Source organism: Piliocolobus tephrosceles, chromosome 11, assembly GCF_002776525.5.
Source record: "Piliocolobus tephrosceles isolate RC106 chromosome 11, ASM277652v3, whole genome shotgun sequence".
Taxonomy (NCBI): Eukaryota; Metazoa; Chordata; class Mammalia; order Primates; family Cercopithecidae; genus Piliocolobus; species Piliocolobus tephrosceles.
Window position 1 is genome coordinate 59,529,987 of NC_045444.1, and position 21,997 is coordinate 59,551,983.

Here is a 21,997-nt window from a genome sequence, read left to right on the forward strand (position 1 = left end):
CATCGGGGCTCAGAATATTAAGGTCTGGGTTTGAAGGACGTTTTTGTTTGTTTTGATACCTTCTGCACTCCTTGCCAGTTCCATCCTCCTTTCAGCAGTAGTACTCTTCATTTCCATCATACACTCTCCTATTTCTTTATAAACGTCTCGAGTACCCTGGCTTAATTTCCTCCATTTTAAACATTTCCATTTGCCCTTCGGCTCTCAGTGAAGCCCTAAGATGACTCAGCTTGTTTCCTGACTAATTGGCTTCCACCCTGCTAGAGTTTTTTTATTAACTTGCAAAACGACTCTTTTGAATGGCAGTGCTGGATTACTTGGTGTGATGGCGAACTTTGTGTCAACCTAGCTAGGTCATGGTACCCATACATTAGATTGGCCAAACACTAGTCTACATGTTGGCATGAAGACATTTTGTAGATGTGATTAACATTTAAATCAGTAGACTAGATTTTTACAGACTGCCTCATGGAATTTCTTGTAGTTCTCCTTGTCTTCTGCCAGCTCAGAGAATAGCTCAAGGCACTTATTAACAATGTTTTTTCAAATGACTTTTAAGATTTTGCTCTGCTTAAGCATTTCTCAAGAGATGTTGAGGGGGCAGATACTGAGAGTCAACCAAACCATGAATAAAGTTAAGAAACTCTTGTATCAACTCATCACAGCTGTCCATGATGAACACACAATGAACAGTTTGATGTTGTTCTTTTTCTTTTTCTCAAAGAGGTCAAAGGGAGCCCATTGAGGGATGAGTAGCAATGTTCTGAATTCCAACTGACCGTCTACAGAGAAATGCTTGACTGCCAAGTGGTCTTTCCAGTTATTGATGAGACTCTTGTAAAATTCTCCACATTCCTCCTGGGTGACATCATGAGGGTTTCTGGTCCAAATGAACTTGGCCTTGTTTACCTCTTCCTGATCTATGTATTTCTCTTTAATTTTCTGGTCTTCTTTTTCTTACTCTTACTGCTGTTATCTGAGCCGATGTTTTCAATCTTGAGCCTTTCCTCAGCATCTTTATTTTTCTCTTCTTTCTCACCTTTCTCTTCTTTTGCCTCATCATCACGGGTTTCCTTCTCATTCCTTCCCCCAGATAAAGAGTGATGGGATAGCTTATGAACCATGAGTACTTCTTCACTACTTCTTTGACTTGTCTCTCTTCTAAGTACTCTATCTGGTCTCCTTAAGGTGGAGGATCATTTTGGTACCCCTGACGGTGGGCTCACTGGGGTCAGCACATACAGTGGAGGAAGACTCTCAGGCATACTATTCATCAGCATTGTGATGTGTGATCACAGTCACTTTCTCTGCCACCAGGTAGGCAGACTAAAAACCAAACTGCTCAATCTTGGAGACTTGGCAATGTTTCCCAAATTATTTATGACATCATCCTTGGTCAAGGCAATGCCTGTGTCCACCAAAGTTAGGGTGCATTCCTGAGAGTTGAAGATGATGTCAATTTTCATCTCTTTACTGCTGTTCAACTCAAGAAAGTCTGTCAGGCTCTCAGCAAATTTTGTTTAATGCATTAAATCCATTAGAGATTGACTCCTGAAGAAAAATTTTCTGGTTGGCATAGAAGGTATTGATGTTGAGATACGTGAATTGAATTGGGCAATTTATGCCTGAAAAGCAAACTTCTCCACCTTTTCTTTTCCATGGTACACTTCCTCAGGCATCTTGAAAGGAAAGGGCCACAAGTACTAGAGAGCAGAGTGGGCCAGGACTGTCCAACTTGCACGTGGCATCAAGCCTGAGCAGGGATAATTGTTAATTCCCAAGCCATAAGGTTTCAGATCTTTAACTGACCTCATGATGGATCAGCCTCTTATACCTTACAATTTGAGCTATGGGATCTTACAGCAGAGTCCACCAGTGCCCACCCCTTCCCTGGGGCTAAGTCTTCAACATGCCTGAGTTTTGCTTAAAAACTTGAGGCTGATGAATACTACCAGGCCGACCATCCCTGATGTTCTTAGTCACTATCTGGAAGCCTCCCTAAGATGGGAGAGAAGGGAGGAGGTGCTTGAAGGGGCATTCTGCTTGCTCGGCTGAGAAGTCTGAGCTCTATCCTAGGAGATGTTCAGGTATCATTGAGGGTTTTCATCACAGTATCATCATCTCTGGCTTTTATAACTACTGTGACCCAAGTGAAGGTCTACAAATACCTTGTTCATACATTCCTTGCATTCTCATTGCAATATTTCAATAAGGAATAATGTCATTAGCTATTTTTCTTTTTTACAAACAGTCGCTATCTAACAAGAATTTAACTTAGAATGACCAAATCTGAGTCAGAGGCTGCTTAAGTTACTTCCTTATTTCTCGGAGCTGAGTCCTGTGAACATGTCCTCAGCCTACTGGAAGGGGCATGGCCAGAGGGGTGGGCATGAGGAGGGAGACACACATCCCGGTGCTGGTTGACAAGGGCTCAGAAAAGCTTGTCTCTGGAAGTTCCAGGTCTGCAAGTGGGAAAAAAGAATGCCTACAAGAAATACAATTGCCTTCACTCATAAACCTTCGTTCTTGGGAAACCCGTCAGAGTTCTGAAAACAACTTCATCCTGGTTCAGTAAAACCCATTTTCTCAACAGCAGAGAAAGAGTAAACAAATTTGCTCATCACCTCTCCCTTCTTTTCCATTCTAAGGTAGCCTGGATAGGAAAGCTTTTCTTCCATGGCCTGAAGATGCTGATGCCACAGCACTAGAGGAGCCACAAGTTCCTAAATTCCAGACTCCCTTGCCAAAGTTTCTCCATCCACTTGTGGCATCAGTGCCAAAGTGGCCTGTGACAAGCGGAGATCCATCTAAAATTGGTCCGACTATTTTAATAATATTAATATTGTGTAATATGAATAACAACAAGAATAATAGTAACTACTTATAGAGTGCTTTCTCAGAACCAGGCATGGTGCCAGCACTAAGCTTTTGACTTGCATTATTCCATCAGGGATATATTATTATTTCAATTTTCCAGATGAAAAAAAACTGAAGCTCAGAAAGGTTAACAACTGTTCAAGGATTCACACCTAGTAGTACATGGTTGGAGAAATGGTTCTTAAGTCTATTGAAAAGCACTGTGGTCTCCAGCAGGAGCTATGGCTGCCAAAGGATGAAAGTCGCTGGGGTGAACCCAGAGGATAAAGCAGTTGGCTCCTATGCACCAGGTCTAGATAGGTGTCTTCCAGAATAGCAGTGGCTCTAGACACTCAGTATCTCCAAGGTCATCCCAGTGTAGGCCTAAACTTCCTGAGTCTTGAGGTATCCTTGACCTCATCTCAGAGTTTCCTAGGCCATAGGCTGCTTCTGAAACTCAGTCCTTGCAACTGCTACCCCAGTTCACCTTAGTGATGCTCATTAGACATAGTGTTCCCAACACATCTCTTCACTCTGGCAATGTAAGTCTAGGGCTGTTTAGGAATGGTAAGCATGGGAGGGGTGGTAAGGAACTGCTTCTTAATCCTCTTGTCCTTCATTTTTTATCTTTCTCCACATCTTTAACTGTGATCCAATGAGATGTCTAGATAGCCTGGTGTCCACAACCCTAGACCTCTAGGGGAAAATGGTTTGCTCTGAATGGCTAGGACAGGAACCATTCACAATTGCAGGTCAAATCAATGCATGGCCAGTGAAGGCACACTTTTCTGGCACATTCCTGTGCAATGTGTATTTTTGTGAAAAGAAGAGGTGGGAAGATGTACTGTTAGGTGAAGTTTGCTCCCACATCCTTTTAATACTACTGTTTCAGTGACACCAGTGGGGAGAATGTGACAACAATTTCAGAACAAAAGCAGACAGTGCCGTCTTGCCCTGGCAAGACATAGACATAGAGTCCCTGCCTGGAGTTACTGGCAAAAAGAAACAGTAGGGTCTGAGACCCATGGCTGTGGAGATCCAAGGAAACCAGAGGTTTACCCAGGAACCAAATGATTCATCGCAGGACCATTGTCCATTTGCTCAGCTTCCTGCTTCCATCCCTTATCCCTAAACAGCCCTAGACTTTCTTTGCCAGAATGAAGAGGATGGGTTGGGAATGCTATGTCTGATGAGCATCCCTAAGGTGAACTGGGGTAGCAGTTGCAAGGACTGAGTTTCAGAAGCAGTCTATGGCCTAGGAAACCTGAGAGGAGGTCAAGGATACCACGGGGCTTAGCAAGTTTGGGCCCACTCTGGGGAGTGCTGCAGGTGCTAATGGAGGTTATCGGTGCATGGATCAAAAGGGAGATGCCATGAAAAGGAAACACATGCAGGGCATCTGAGGACAGAGTGCGCTTCTCTGTTCTTTGGCTCTTTGCATTCCTTTGCAGCCTTTCAGAGCTCTGTAGCCTGGCAGGTGTGCTAGGCCTCCTGTCTAGGCCAAGAAGTTGCTGAATTCATGCTTCATTTTCCTTTTGCAGGTAAGATTATTGTGAGAGAGGGTCTTTTTGTCTTTTTGGTCATTAGGTTTAAAATCCAAATGAATCACAATGTTTGTTAGGTCTTTAGATTATGTTGGTTTTGGGAAAGACCCATTTCAATGTGGGTATTTGAGTGGAATTATCGTTTCTGCCTATGTGCTATGAAAATTTTCTACTTTCAGAACCTGTGTTTAGAACTCAGTGTGAAAAACCAGCCAACACACACACCACACAGTGCTCAGTGAGTTTTCCGGCAGAACAATAAATGGCCCAGAGCTAAGTTGAAAGCAGTGTGGTGCTATGAAACACGGGAAATTAGAAATCACCATTTGATTCAAAGTTTGAAGTCACAGTATGATTTGGTTACAGGTGGCACCAGCTATTGTGATGTTAGCATGGTTGAGAAATTACCATAGCATTCCTACCCAATTTCATGAATAATGCAACCTCTCTTTTGGGCCACTTGGAAGACTTCCAGCAAAAATGTAGCCCTTGTCAATTCCTAGGAGTATGATTGTGCTCATAAAGAGATTAAAATTCAGCCAATAAAACATCTAGAGAAAATAAATCAAGTAAAATCCTTCTTTTTATTCATTGGTGAATGTTTGATTCGAAGTCAGGGTTTTCGGAAATGTGGTTTGCAGACCTCCTGCATCAGAATCACCTTGTGAATCTTCTGGGCTTCACTACAGCTGGGAATCTGAATCCCCATTGAGAGTCTGGAGAGTGATAGGTAATAGATTGCTCAGGTGATCTGGGGACATCTTCAAGTTTGAGAACAGCCCCTAGAGTAGTTGATCACTGCACAGCCCAAACATCTGTGCCTCACAAAACTTGCCAGTGGACTCAAGCTTTCTTCCTGGCCTGAAATTTATAGAGTTAGAGCCATTAAGCTCAGTTAATTCAATTCATCAAGCGTTTATTGAGGAATATCTGTGTGCTGTCAAGGATACAAGCATAGGTAGGGCCTAGTTCTTGTCCTCACTAATCTTATAATCTAAGAAGAAGAATCAGACAAATGCAGAAATAAACACAGTTCCAGGTAGAAAATGATGCACTCTTTCAGAAGAGAGATCTCTACCAAGTACCAGAAGTTCGGAGAAAGGGGCCCCACTCTGCAGAGAAGACTAGGAAAGTTGTAGATTTTGAGACAGGCCTTCAGTGATGGGTAGAATTTCACAAGCGGAGATGCAGGGTACATTGGGATTATGTGAAGAAAGAATGATGAGAGAACAGGTATGGAACCACAGATTAGTAGATTTGAGCTAGTTCAGGGCTATCTCATGACTGCCTGGAATACTGGGTAGAGTCTTTTTTTTAATCGAGATATAATTCATTTATAAAACTCATCTTTTTTAAGTGTACAATTCAGTAATTTTAGTGTATTCACAGACTGTGCAACTATCAACACTAATTCAGAACATTTTTATGATCTCTAAAACAAATCCAGCCCTACTGGCAATCATTCCCTATTCTCCCCTCCCCCAGGCCCTGGCAATCACTAATCTACTTTCTCACTACATGGATTGGGCAGATGATTTGCACATAATTAAACAGGGAGTAGAGAACTATTAATGATTTTAATTGAGGTAAAATTTGCATACAGTTAAATGCACAGATTTTAAGGGTACAATTCAATGAGTTTTGACAACGTATACGCTCATCTTACTGATTCTCCAAAATAAAGAACATTTTTTTCACCCTAGAAAGTTCCCTTGTGGGTCCCTCTAGCCAATTCATGCTCCACAGGCAACCATTATCCTGATTTTTGTCATCACAAATTAGTTTTGTTTTTTCTCAAACTTTATATAAATGGAAGCACACAGTATATACTCTTTTGTGTCTGGCTTCTGTTTCTCAGAATATTATTTGGAGATTCATTCATGCCGTGTGTGTCAATGGTTCATTCTTTTTTGTTGCTAAACAGTATGAGTGTGCCACATTTTACCTCTGTTTCTGATGATGGACATTTGAATTGTTTCCAGTTTATGAACACTTGTGAACCAAGAAGCTGTAAACTTTCTCATGCATGTCTCTTTGTGGACATACGCTTTCCTTTGGGGGTAAATACCTAGGAATGGAATTGTTGATCTGTAAGCTACTGCTTTTGTCTTGTTTTTTGGCAAGAATGTGATCCACTGGACTGAACTTTGAGAAAATGAATGCAACAGCAGTATACAGTGAAAATTAGGATTGGAAGTTAGGAAAATCAGGAGGAATGATGTCCTTTGTGATTGGGAGTCAGCTTATATGGAACTTGGAAAATGAGTGGGTATGAGCAGGCAGTGGAAACAGAAGTTTCAACAACAGCTATTTATTTGGTCTCTACTCTCCAAGGGATTCTTAGGTTCCAGGCAGTCTGGCGGGTGGCATGATGGACTCATTTTTATTGGTGAGAAAGATAAATATTCTGGTTTTGGACAAGAAGATGGATCACTGTCCCCAAAAGTCCATTTCTCAGCACTTCCCCAAGTGCCTGGCACAGAGTGTTAGTGGAATGAATGAACTACTAACAGTCATTTGATACTTAGGAAGAACAGAAGGGCATCGGGGAGAGTGGGTGGGCTGAGGCAGCAGCTCATACACCAGAAATTAGCCCACTTACGGGACTGGTTGATTAGATTAGTTACTTGTGTAATGAGGTGGAGAATTTTATTCATCAGAAATTCTCCTCTAGAATTGCTCCCAAGAAAATCAGTTGGAGTGTGCCTCGTGGTTCTCCCTCCCTCCCCCAGCCCTTCCCCAGGGAATCTTTTGGAGCTCTTGAGACATGTTTATTTTAAAACTATATTTATGGACACCACAGAGCACAAGAAGGGTGTTGAATTCAAATTTAAGAAATGTGGAGTGGGTTTTCTTCATTACTATGCTGACTGTGAACAACTTTAATAATCTATTTCTCAGTTTTCTTATCTGTAGAATGGGAATAATCATATTAAAATCTGTTTCTTTTCTCATAAATAAGTAGATTTGAAATCAGAAGAAATTTTAAATGCTAAAATGTCTTGAAAAAGGTAGGCTCCCCATCACTTTCCAAATAATGAAACAACCTACAGCATTTTCAGCTTGTCTTTCAAGATTTTCTTTGCCCAGTGGTCCAAACTAGTTTATTCTCTCACTATTCTCTCCACTGACAACTGGCTGGACATTAGCTGTGGCCAGACATGTCCTGGTGCTCACCCACAGAGACATGCTCCATTGTAGGCTCTGCTCCATCGTAGCCTCTGCCTGGACCCATGAAATCCTTCCCAAGCTCCGTCATTCACATTAACTCTTTCATGGAGTCTCCTTAGAATACCTTCCTCTTCTGCTTTGGCACCCAGATTATAGCAGAAGTCACCTGTCCCTGAGGTTGAAATAAAATTGACTCAACCCAATCCCACAAGAAGTGCAACACATCCTCTCTCCATTTCATCACGTTCTGGGGAACTGCAGACTCATGGGCACTTAGGCTCCAAGTCACTGCTCTCTCTAAAACTGTAAACTCTCTGTGTCTCACCTTCTGTGGCCCTTTCTTCTCTCAGCAGATATGGGAGTCACCCCACCTCCCTTTTTTGTAATTCCCACCACACAAACCACCCAGAGGAGGAGACATTTGTGTGTAAAGTTTACTAACAAGTTGGCGCAGTGAAGGGAGGTTTACAGTACTACACTACAACATGGATGCATAATATTAAATCTTATACAACCTTCATCTTAAAAGTTCTTTGGCTTCCCTGCTACAAGACTATCTCATGGCTATTCTTCCCCATGGCCAGAGCCTCTGTCCTGTCCCCACTCCCCATCTTTCTTCCTCCTTCCCTCTCTTCTTTGCTTTCTGTTTCTTAACCCCAAATCCTCTAGCTCGTTCTTTGTTTCATTGTCTCCTTCCAGATGTCAGTTTTAGGGTCTTACCTTCACTCCTGGAAGGGTTTGTCAAGGCTTTTGGTATTTTTTTTTCCTAAAGAAAAATGGTTGTCTCTTTAAAATGTATTTGCTAGATTTTAAAATATTTTTTCCAGTTATATTGAATGATGCTATTTATAAGTATGTCTTACAGCTCCTTCTGGTTGTATGCTCCCCTCAGGGCAGATTTATCTGTGATTCGTCTCAGAGTTTAAACCCAATGTCTTGTATGTAGTACAGCCTCAGTGTTAACTGAATGAATAAAAAGATGGTATTTTCTATATAACCCCAGAAAAAGCAAAGTGGAAGAAACAGAAGCACCAGATTTCCATGTTAGGATACTAATACGATTCAATCACCACTGGAAGAGATCAATACAGGGGTCAGAGGGCTGCTCCTGAACTCACCCTGACCCTAACGAGCAGGTGAATGCTGGGGCCAAGGTTGATGCAGGCTTTGTGCTGTGCCTGTTCCCCGGGAAATGAGTTTGCAGCACTGATTCTTTTCAGGGAGGCTGCTGACCTTCAGTTGAATGGTAACAATTTATGACCATTATCAATGAAAACTAGAACTGTTCCTGTGACCTGCGGCATTTGTCCTCCCCATGCCATATGTAACCCTTCAGATCAGATTACCTTCAGTGAAATCAGAATTGTCACCAAGAGGACAAATTCAAGGCAGAATTACAAAAACCAGCTGATTGGAAGCATGAAACATTAATTTTATTATGAATGCTCTGCCATTCATCGGACTAAAATGTGGGAAAGAGAAGACTATGGCTTGGGCATCGATGAAAGAGGCTATCCAACAAGTAAAATGCTCTTGAAATTGTCATTGAACATAGCAGTTCTTTAGATCCTGAAATTAAACATAGCATTAATATTTGTAGGGCTTTATAGTTCACTAGAGAATTCAAAAGATGCATGATCTCACTAAATCCTCACAATAAGCTCATAAAGATCATTACCACTCCCATTCCACAGATAAAGGAACCAAGACCCACAGCGGCCAATTTTCCCAATGTTTAGGAACATACCTAGGAAATGGCAGAGCTAAAATTGGAAGCTTGTCTTCTGATTTCAATTTTTATTTATTTTTCTGTCACATCATGCTACCTTGCCTGCAACATAACTGCAGAACCTTGTCCATATATTGCATGCTTATAGTTCTGGGACATAAGACGCTATAATGTATAAAATCATTTGCTTAAATCAGTGATACAATGGGCTTAGTTACCAGTAATAAAGTTGTATGCTTAAAAGTAATGGTCTGAGTCAATAAATAATTTTGCTATTCTGTACATCAGTTTTGACTCATTAGTTGGAGTGAGCAAACCTGGAGTGTACAACATCTGATTCAAGATACGCACACAGGATTTTAGAAAGCTGGAAGAGAAAAAAGTAGGATGTACTTTCTCTTCCAGCTCCAGGCACTTCTTCCCTACTTCACCAGGCTGCAATGGTCAGCAGGGCATGACGGGTAAGGTCCTATGTTTTGGAGTCTAACTGGTGTGGGTGTCCTGCCTCTTCCATCCACTTTGCACAAGTTGCTTATCCTCTCTAAGTTTCAGTTTCCTTTTCCTCATCTGAAGAATGGAATCTGTTAGGATTCTTTGATTGCAAGCAACAGAAACAGATTCACTTTTGCCAAAAAGAGTAATTTATTAGGATGATCTTAGTTCTCTCCCAGAAACAAAGGAAAAGGCCTTGCAAAGAATGGAAACTAGGCAACTCCATGGATCAAGACGACAGAAGACATATATTCTCCTCAGCATTCTGACACCAGAATGACTCCACCCTAACCATTTGTCATTCTGGGTTCTCACAGGGTAAGCTTGATTGGCCTACCTTGAGTCATGTGTCCCCACTTTGGTAGGAAGGAGGGGTAGGGGATTTTGCCTGACAGGCTCCAGAACCACAGGGACTGGGGCAGAGGCAGCTACTTAAAGAAAAATTGGAGTACTGCTTTGAAAAAAGAGGAAGACAAAAGCAAAAAACAAACAAAAAATATCCCAGAGATTTAAATGGGAATTTTTAAAAATAATACTTCCTAGAACTGTTTTTAGGATTAAAGATGTAATAAATTTAAAGTGCTTATCACAATGTCTGACACACGGTGGGTGCTTGATAAATATTTAGCAATAAATAGTTGTTGTTCAACTGGAACAGAGGTGAGCTGAGAAGGAATATGAATAATGAAGGAGAAAATAAATAAAGAAAAGGATTCAACAGGTGGCTTGGCAGGGCAAAGAACAGACCTCCTCCTTCCCCTGATACCATGACCACCCCTAAAATACCATGAAATCTGTAGTGAATGCTTTTAATTATTTGAACATTCTGTTTTGTATAAAGAATGCCAAGAATGCTAACTGCACAGACACCAGTAAATGGTCACAACCAGAGGCTGTTTCACCCACTAAACTGAATAACAGATACATAGGTACATCTGTATAGAAACAAATGGTAATAAAGATGAAGTATAAATGATTCATTTTCAGAAAATTCAGTTTTAACCATCTAAGGAGTGGAAATAATATTTTATAATTATTATGATGAAATCATTTAAAAATTACAGTAAAGTAGTTTTCACTTATTCCTGTGCAACATGAGTGAAATGTATTGGCAATAAACAATTATACTGTGATATTTCTGCATACCACACTAACTGCAATGAACGTTAATATTTATATGTTACTGATATTCTCACTGACCAGGCCAGATTTGGTCCCTCGATCCTCATTTCTCAATTCCTAGAGACATAATGGGAGTTGCAAGTGAGTATCTGAAGACACATTTTCAACTGCTGTAGTTTGTCATTCTTATAGTTTATATCCCGAAAGCTTCATAACCGTGGCAAATCAGCTGTCACTCTGGGAATGGTCTTAAACAAGTTGGAAGCCATAAACCTATAGACAGTGCCAAATGTATCTGAACAGTCACTCACCTTAATGGTGAAAACATGGCTCTATTATTTCTAAAATCATGAAGTATTTAAATTATGATTTGAACAAAACGACGATACCTATGTATATATCAAATCAAACGGACACAGCTTCAGACATTTACATTGGGACTACTTTGTGTGATACTAGGGAATACAAGTCTCTCTTGGTTCTTGTGTGTGTATGTAAATCTTGACATTTCTTTAGAATCTTGAAACAGAATAGACTTAAGGCATCTCAGTTATAAGCCTTTTCCCTCAAAGTGTCCCATCCACTACTAAGAGAACCTGCCTTTGGGAATTAGGTAATGCCTACAAAATTTTAAACGACTTAGACTTCAGAAATGTATTCTTCATCCGTGCTCACTTCATTTACAGAAATAACAGGCTAGGAACTTTACAAATCTGTTTTTTTTTTTTTTTTTTTTTTTTTTTAACAGTCCCTGAATGTTCTCAATGAGTGGAGGACTTCTATTTTTAATTTTAACAGGCCAGGTGCTGTGGCTTATGCCTGTAATCTCAGCACTTTGGGAGGCCAAGATGGGCAGACCTCTTGAGGCCAGGAGTTCGAGACCACCCTGGTCAACATGGTGAAACCCCATCTCCACTAAAAATACAAAAATCATCCGGGCATGGTGGCAGAAACCTGTAATCCCAGCTACTCGGGAGGCTGAGGCAGGAGAATTGCTTGAACCTGAGAAGCAGAGGTTGCAGTGAGCCGAGATTGCGCCACTGCACTCCAGCCTGGGTGACAGAGAGAGGCTCTGACACAAAAAGAAAGAAAGAAAGAAAAAGAATACGTGTTGTTAACTTGAAGTACTTTTTATAATTGATATTACATGGTATCTCTCTAACTTAGTAAATTGCATTATTTTATTTAGGGAAAGGCAGCTCTAAAACTATGTGGTTTTAGAGAACTAAAAACAGGAAAATATGTTTACTTGTTATTGAAGTTTGAACGTGTGTCTTGGTGCTAATATTATATTTCTAAAGTGGTGAGGATTTAAAAAACTCATTCCTGTTGACTAATTTTTAATGAATTTGCAATTGAGTATTTTTGTTGGGGTCCACAACATACTTGCTGTATGGGACACTTACATGTGCCACCTAGCATCCTCAGAGAGAATAAAGTTCCCAAAATATTGAGCCCATTGCACTGCTCCAGCCCAGCTCTTAAAATTCTGGTCAGCATCTCCCAGTCAGATACAGAAAACTATCAAGGCATCTTGGCAAAGTGACAGCAAATTAGTGGCTTATAGATAAATACATGCTTGTCATTACCTGCAAGTAATAACGTACAAGGTAAACAAACAGTACATCAAACCCTTTAAACCATTATTTGAGATTTTGCATGTCCAATATTGTCTTTTGAAATCAACCTTTTTTTCCTCTTGTCTATGGAGAATAAACATATAGAATATCTAAAAATAAATAGATATATAAAATTGTGTCTTTTTTTTTTTTTTTTTTTTACTATAAGTTCTGGGATACATATGCAGAATGCACAGGTTTGTTACATAGGTATACATGTGCTATGGTGGTTTGCTGCACCTGTCAACCCATCATCTAGGTTTTAAGCCCCACATGCAATAGGTATTTGCCCTAATGCTGTCCCTCCCCTTGTCCCCCACCCCTCGACAGGCTCTGGTATGTGATGTTCCCCTCCCTGTGTCCATGTGTTCTCATTGTTCAACTCCCACTTATGAGTGAGAACAAATTTTATCTCTTTTTTAAAAAAGAAAGTATCTGAGGAGCTAAAATATCTCCTCTGAAGAATCACGGTCGTATTCTTAATGGAGCTTGCCTCCTTATATTTTTCCACATTTAACATTTTCGATGGCCAATGTCACAGTACCAAATGGCCCAATTGATAGGAAGTAAATACGCTCCCTTTATCTTATGTAGTATTAACATTTGATGTCATATTTAGCAAAAGGTAGCACTGAGTATGCACTCCATTGCCCTACTGTTATGTGATGATTGCCTATTCTAAGAAAAGTTTATAGTAGAACAACATAAAGTAGAAGCAGAGTGAGAGAGGAGAACTAAAAACTTCAAACCATTGTTTCCCAGACTTGAGTCATGCTTGGACGCATATGAAATAATTTTTAGAAACGATCATCAAAATGAAAACATAAAATTTTAAAATTCTTCTACAATTTCCAGATCCCATAGACTTTACTTTGATAACTACATATTTAAACTATTCCAAGTGGATTAATTGAGCCCTATCATTATCTTTATTTTTCAACCTAGGAAGAAACATCACAAGAATATCAAGGTAACCCATCCGAAAGTTAAAGTATTCTTACAATTTGAAATTGTTTCCTAATTCTCATATTGCAATTTCCCTCCTTTTGATATGTCTTTGGTGGCTATTTATGGTTTTCACTTTCTAGTTAGTAAACTATTTATATATTCTAGGATAATAATTAGGTTTCTTCAGGCTTGTCTATTCCTGGTAATAGCATCAGATCCTATCTTCTTATTTAGGCTTCTATTCTTCTAAAATACCATCTCCCTTCCTTTCACTGAAACTCTCTTCCTAGTTTCCACTTCCCACCTTCCAGGTTGAAGAGTCCTAAACTAGAAGCAAGGTCTGCAGAGTAGGCAACCATCCAGGCTACCGTAATGCAGCCCTAGTGTTCTTTGCATGATCTTTATTGTGATTCTTTTAATGGCAGAAAAGTGATTCCACAAAATATTTGTGTGAAGAATCAATAAAGCTACATGAAAACAATCACTTTCTTTGTACGTGTAAGGTTGTCCACATAGCTGTGGGATGGTTCCTGGAGCTGTGGGTAAACCAGGTAAGTACGGCGCTCTAGGGCCGGGCACCCACAGCCCTGTCTTGTGCATTCTGTGCTATCCCATTTTTATTTTTCATTGTGTAACTAACCTTTCCTGAGCAGCTTACTGCCATGGTCTGGTTATGAGAAGATGTGCCACAGAAGTTAAAGATTGCTTGATTCCTAAAAACCTGCGTGTTTTGCCTTCTTTTCTGGTATAGTTAATGACTGACAGAACAGAAAACTTGATATAATGAGGCAGCATTACTGCCTAGGAAACATCCATCTCTTTCTGACTCATTGTGTAAAGTTTTCCTCACATTTAAAAATGTCATTTCCTGTGCTCCCTATCTTCTTCAGCTGTGCCTCAGCCCCCCCTGCCTGTCCTCATCATGTCTACTAATGGGTCCATGCGCTTCTGCTCCATGGGCCGCATCGCTGCTCCACATCAAGCATACATTTTTACACATTGTGAGGCCTGTCGATTATGCTCTTCAATCTCATAGGTCTCTCTGCAATCTTTTAGCAGTCTGGACCAGCCACTGGCTTTTGCCCCACCTCTCGCTGTAAGGTGAGCACTCCGGACAGAGGACATATTCCTGGCTCAGCTACCTAGCAGAACTTTTAACCCTTCAAACCAGCATGACTTCAACTTTGTGGCATTCTGCACTTGCAACACTGGTTTCAGATCCGTGCCAGTGTCAAAATAAGCATTTCATTTCTGACCTTCCGATGTTATTCTCCTCCAATGTATAGTCATTAGCGTGGCTTGGTTGTGCTTCATGTTCAAAGCACTGTGTGTGTGTGATCAAAACAAGTTTCCACACACATAACATAGTATGGTCTCTGTACTTAAGCGTCAATCCGAAGTTTCCTTGGAAAAATACCCAACTTTGAATAGTTGACTTTGCTGTTAGGGTATCTGAGTTCAGATTGTGGCTCCACCACTGACTAACTCAGTGGCTTTTGCCAAATTTCTTAGGTGCCATCTCTGCCAGCCAGGTGCAATGAGTACCTGCCCTCAGGCTATCAGGAGGATTACATGAGCTAATCATGCAAAGCTCTTAGAGTAACATTTGTCACTGAGAAAGCACTCAGTGATGCGGGTGGTTACCAGAGAGTACTTTTCTATCTACCTCATGAAATGTGGATTTCTGCATCAGAGGAGTGGCCTATACAGGTTTACGTAGAAAAAAATATTTTTTCATCAGGGAGACAGTCTTGAAAAATGCACATGGCCTGCCGGTTTCATTGGAGAGCCTGTTGCTTGCTTGGAGCTGTCCTGTATTCACGGCCCTGAAGGCTGACTTCCAGCTCACCCTGCATCTGAATGAACAGGACAGCTGTCCAGAAGTAAAGTCTGTATCAGATTCCCCTGCCAATATAGTTTTTCAAAACATAGGACAGTGGTTTTTAAAATACATGGCAAGTTTGGCTTCTCACTCTGGGTGGGGTTTTTTCTTTAAACTGAGCATTTCTCTATCAACAGCATGCTTTGCAGCTGCCATTTCTGACTCCCTATGGATCCACATCCCATCCAGGCATAAAACCAGTGGGCCAATTTCTGGCCTGGGAGGGCTGTTCTAGTGGGTGAGGGAACTGTTCTTTTAAGGGCGGCTGCCACTTGAGAGTGCAAGTTCATTGTTGGCAGCCCCAGCTGTCCTTCATTAGGGTAATGACTGCAGACTGAGGGGAAGGCTCCCTGCCAAAGGTGACTCAGTGGAGAGTCAGATGCCGCCCGCTCTCAGAGAATGCAGCTTCACAAAGGGCTGCTTAACCTGGACCCTGGTTTTCACAAGCCCAGGAGGGGAATTTTAGTTTCAAGTACTGTGATTGTTTTCACAGGCCCATAAAAGGGATCTTTGTCAGAGCCTAATCATTATCATAACATTTGAGTGGCCACATAATTCCATTCCGTTCTACAAATAACCAATGGTGTCAATTATGTACAGGACACGGAGCTGGGTCTTCAGGGAATTCAGAGAAACAAGACACGGTTCAAGCCCTCTAGTAGCTTACAATTTAGTAAGGAAGCTAAGACGAGTATAATCACCAATTATCCAAACAAGTGTTCATTGGTTTTCTCTTACGTGCCTGGAAATAGGCCAGACAAGAAAAAGCAGATGCATAAAGCCAAGTCTCTGCCCTGCAAGAATGAAAGTAAAATAGGTGCCATGGTGACTTCTTTTATCGTTTAAGACTTTTTATTTTGAAATAATTTTAAACTTAGAGAAAAAGTAGAAGAGTACTCTTTGTTTACCTTTTATACAGATTTCCAGTTGTTAAGATTTTACCACAGTTGCTTTATCATTATTTTCCTGTAAACTATACATGTATATTTTTTTCTTTCCCATCTGAATCAGCTGAGAGTAAGCTGAAAACTTCTAAACATTTCACTGTATATTTCCTAAAAGACAAGGACACTTTCCCACTTAATCACAGAACAACCATCAGAATCAGTAAATTAACATAATAAATATTACTCTGTAATCCCAGGACCCCACTTAAATTTTACTAACTATTCCAATAATGTCTTTAAAGTGGGAAAAATTCCCTTTTAACTCATTATCCAACCCAGGATAACATATTACATTTTGTTGTCATCTTGGACACTTTGGACACTTTTGGACACTTCTTCATTTTGGACACTTCTTCAGTCTTTTCTTGTCTTTTGTGACCTTGATATTATTGAAGGATATTCAAGACTTATTTTGTAGAGTGCTCCTCAATTGAGTCTGTCTGATGCTTTCTCAGGATTAGATTCAGGTTGTGTGTGTTTGACAGGAATACGTAAGGTAGTGTTGTATCTATCATGGTAGAAAGGACATGTTGTATCTATCATGGTAGAAAGGACATCTTCTCCGTCTATCATGGTAGAAAGGACATGATATCAATAAGTCCCATCCCTGGTTATGTTAACTCTGATCACTTGGGGAAGGTGGTGTTTGCCAGCATTCTCCACTGTGGAGTTATTATTTTTTTCTTTTGTAATTCATCCGTATTTTGTGAGGAGCTACCTTGCAATCATGTAGATATCTCATTCCATAAAACCTCTCAACTTGTTTTATCATCCTTGGATGATTCTTGCCTGAATAAAATACTACCATGATAGCTGCCAATTCTGATTTTTCTAATTTCATCATTGCTTCGACATTCATTAGTTGGCATCCTACTGAAAGGAAGTGCTTTCTCTTTTCCCTCACATATATTTATTCATTTTTATCAATAAGATGCATGGATTTTCATTTTATTGAGTGGGTTATAATTCATTACACCATTATTTATTCTGATTCTCAAATTGTTCCACATTTGGCTAGTGGTAGCCCCTTAAAGCTGCAAACAACCATCACCAGAAAAGAAAAGAAGTTTAACTGGCTCATGGTTCTGTGAGCTATATAGGCTTCTACTTCTGAGGAGGACTCAGGAATCTCACAATTATGGTGGAAGGGTAGCAAACACATCTTCACATGGTAGCAGAAGAGAGAGCAAAGGCAGAGGTGCTGCACACTTCCCCGCAGCTAGATCTTGTGAAAACTCTATCACGAAAACAGCAAGGAGGAAGTCTGCTCCTGTGATTCTGTCACCTCCCACCAGGCCCCCGCTTCAATGGTGGGGATTACAATTTGACACGAGATTTGGGTGGGGACACAGAGGCAAACCATATCATTCTACCCCTGGTGCCTCCCAAACCTCACATCCTTGTCACATTTCAAAACACATTCATACCTTCCCAACAGATCCCCAAAGTCTTAACTCATTCCATCATTCACTCTAAAGTCCAAGTCCAAAGTCTCATCTAAGACAAGGAAGTCCCTTCTGCCTATGAGCCTGTAAAATAAAAAACAAGCTACTTAGTTACTTTTAAGATATAACGGGGGTACAGGCATGGGGTAAATGCTCCCCTTCCAAAAGGGAGAAATTGGCAAAAACAGAGGGGCTACAGGCCCCATGCAAGTCTGAAATCCAGCAGGGCAGTCATTAACTCTCAAAACTCCAAAATAATCTCCTTTGACTCCATGTCTCACATCCAGGCCACACTGATGCAAGGGGTGGGCACCCAAGGCCTTGGGTGGCTCTGCCCCTGTGACTGGCATTAAGTACCTACAGCTTTTGCAGGTGCATAGTGAAAGCTGTAGGTGGATCTACCATTTTGGGGTCTGGAGGTTGGTGGCTGTCTTCTCACAGCTCCCTTGTGGGCACTCTGTGTGGGGGCTCCAACCCCACATTTCCACTCTGCATTGCCTAGAGGTTCTCCATGAGGGCTCTGTCACTGCAGCAGACTTTTGCCTGGACATTCAGTCAGGATATTTTTTCCATACATCCTCTGAAATCTAGGCAGAGAGGCTCGCAAGCCTCAACTCTCACCTTCTGTGTACCTGCAGTCTTAACACCACATGGGAGCTGCCAAGGTTTGAGGCTTGTACCCTCTGAAGCAACAGCCTGAGCTATACCTTGGCCCCTTTTTAGCCATGGCTGGAGCTGGAGCAGCCAGGATGCAGGGTGCCATGCCCCCAAACTGCAAAGAACAGTGGGGCCCTGGGCCTGCCATATGAAGTCATTTATCCTTCCTAGACCTCCAGGCCTGTGATGGGAGGGGCCACCATGAAGGTCCCTGAAATGCCTTGGAGGCATTTTCCCATTGTCTTGGCTATTAGCATTTGGCTCCTATTTGCTTATGCAAATTTAAGCAGCAGGCTTGAATTCCTCCCCTGGAAAGCCTATTTCTACCAAATAGGCTGAAAATTTTCGTAACATTTATGCTCTGTTTCCCTTCTAAATATAAGTTCCAGTTTCAGATAATCTCTCTGTTCATACGTATGAGTGTGTGCTGTTAGAAACAGCCAGACCACAACTTGAACACTTTGTTGCTGAGAAATTTCTTCTGCCAGATGCTCTAAATCATCTCTCTCAAGTTCAAAGTTCCACAAATCCCTAGAGCAGGGACACAATGCCACCAGTCTCTTTGCTAAAGCATAGCAAGAGTGACCTTTACTCCAGTTCCCAGTAAGTTCCCCATCTCCATCTGAGACCTCTTTAGCCTGGACTTCATTATCTATATCACTATCAGCATTTCGGTCACAACCATTCAACAAGTCTCTAGGAAGTTCCAGATTTTCCTTCATCTTCCTGTTTTCTTCTGAACCCTCCAAACTGTTTCAACCTCTGTCCACTACCCAGTTCCAAAGCTGCTTCCACATTTACTGGTGTCTTTATAGTAATGCCCCACTTCTTTGGTACCAATTTTCTATATTAGTCTATTCACACGCTGCTGTAAAGACATATCTGAGCCTGGGTAATTTATAAAGAAAAAAGTTTAATTGGCTCACAGTTCTGTGGGCTGTACAGGCTTCTGCTTCTGAAGAGTATGTAGTTAACTTACAATCATGGTAGAAGATGAAGGGGAGGCAGGCATGGTCTTCGCATGGTGGCAGGAGAGAGAGAGCAAAGGGGTGGGTGCCACATACTTTGAATCAACCAGATATTGTGAGAACTCTATCATGAGAACAGCAAGGGGGAGGTCCGCTCCCATGACTCAGTCACCTCCAACCAAGCCCCTCCTCCAATACCGGGGATTACAATTCGTCATGAGATTTGGGTGGGAATGCAGAGCCAAACCATATCAGCGTCCTTACCTATGAACATGAAATAATAAGATTGATGTGACAGAATTACTGTGAAGCTTAAATGAGACGATGCACATAGGTGCCCAGAACTGCCTGACACTCTCGAGGGCCTCACTAAATGCAAGTTCTTTATAGTCCTTCCTCACAGTCAGCATCTGGCCTGGTGGTGCACGCACTAACAGGTGTTCAGTGATTACTTTCCAGTTCTAGTACTGTCTCAGTATTGCCAGAAACAACCTACTCAAGCTAGTTTGAATGAAAGGGGGGTTTCTTATGAGGACACAGGACAATCTCATGAATTGGCTTCATGCATGTGGCTACTGATTTGTTCTTCCCCATAATGGAGGCCCGTCCGTAACTTCATCTTGCGATAGTGCTCATTCCAGCTCTGATGTTACACGCTCTTGCACCTCAGCTCTCCAAAGTTAGCCTGGTCATTTTCACAGAAATAAGAAAATCCTAAAATTTGTGTAAAACCACAAAGCTTCCTGAATAGGCAAAGAAATCTTTGGTAAAAAGAGCAAAGCTGAAGGCATCACACTACCTAACTCCAAAATGTATTACAAAGCTATAGAAACCAAAACAGCAAAACACTGGCGTAAAAACAGACAAAAACCAATGAAACAGGATAGAGAGCCCAGAAATAAACTCACATGTTTATGGTCAATTGATTTTCAACAAGTCTACCAAGAACACAAGAATAGAGAAAGGACAATCTCTTTAGTAAATGATGTTGGGAACACTGGATATGCATGTAGAATAATGAAATTGAACCCTTACCTCACATGATACAGAGAAATTAACTCAAAATGAATTAAAGACTTAAATGTGACACTTGAAACTGTGAAATTACCAGAAGAAAATGTAAAGGGAATGCTCCACAATATTGTTGTGGAGCAAACATTTCTTGGATGTGACCCCAAAGCACAGGCAACAAAAGCAAAAAATAAACAAAAAGTATGTCATCAAACTGAAAAGCTTCTGCACAAGAAACAGTAGAATGAAGAGACAGCCCATGGGTTGGGAGAAAATATTTGCAAGCCGCATATCTGAGAAGGGGCTAATATCCAAAATATATAAGAAACTCAAACAACTCAATAGCAAGAAAATAAAGAACTCAATTTAAAAAATGGGCAAAAGACCTAAATAGATATTTCTTTAAAAAAAAAAAAAAAGACATGTAAATGGTCAACAGATATATGAAAAATCATCATCATCACTAATTATCAGGGAAACACAAATTAAAACCACAATGAGCTATCACCTCATACCTGTTAGAATGGTTATTTTAGTAAAAAGATGAAAGATAACTTTTATTGGCAAAGATGTGGAGGAAAGGGAACCCTTGTGTACTGTTGGTGGGACTGTAAATTAGTACAGCTATTATGGAAAACGGTATGGAGGTTCCTCAGAAAACTAAAAATAGAATTACCACATGATCCAGCAAACCCATTTTGGGGTATGTATCCAAAAGAAAGGACATCAGTATGTTAAGAGATACCTGCACTCGCATCATATTCATTGCAATGTTACTAGCAATAACAAAGATATTGAATCAACCTAAGCATCCACCATCAGATGAATGGATAAGGAAAATGTGCTATGTACACAATGGGAGATTTTTCACCCTTAAAAAGAAGGAAATCCTGGTATTTGCCGGAATATGGATGAATCTGGAGGACATTATGCTAAGTGAAATACGCCTGGCACAGAAAGGCAAAAAATGTGTGATCTCACTTACTTGTGGAATCTAAAAACGTTGACCCCCATAGAAATAGGGAGTAGAATGGTGATTACCAGAGGCTGGGTGTTGGGGGTGGAGAGAGTAATGAGGAGATGTTTGTCAAAGGACACAAAATTTCAGTTAGACAGCAGGAATAGCTTTAGTGATCTATTGCACTGAAAGGTGGCTATAATAAATAATAACATTGCATATTTTTTAAAAAGCACTAAAGTTAGCTCAACCAATGTTTCAGTTCTCCCATTTGAAATTTCTTGGTGGGAGAATATTTTTGTCCAGATTTAGTCAGGATTTTGTCTCTGGTCTAATCAGCTGTGCTCAGAGTTGTAAACATGAGCGAGAGTAAATTGCCCTAGTCAAGGGTGTGGCTGACCAGGACAGAACTCTCCAGTGCAAGCACTGTGATTCAAAAGGATTCATTCCAGTTTCTGTAACTAAAGAGGCCTCTCAGTGGATGAGTCTCTAGAGTAGCTAATGTTGGCCCTAAAAAAATGCCACATATACATTCTTAAAATCAATTAAGTATTTTGAAAAACTATGTATCATTGACTATGTGCCCACACTGTCCCAAAAGTTTTATAAATATTTACTCATTCAGAACTTACAGTCAGCTAAAGAAAG

The 21,997-nt window shown here is 40.8% G+C and overlaps 1 pseudogene; it reads right to left on the reverse strand.

Annotated features, from left to right (window-relative positions):
• Positions 1-651: 651 nt before the first annotated feature.
• LOC111522180 lies at positions 652-7,659 on the reverse strand (annotated as a pseudogene).
• Positions 7,660-21,997: the final 14,338 nt, after the last annotated feature.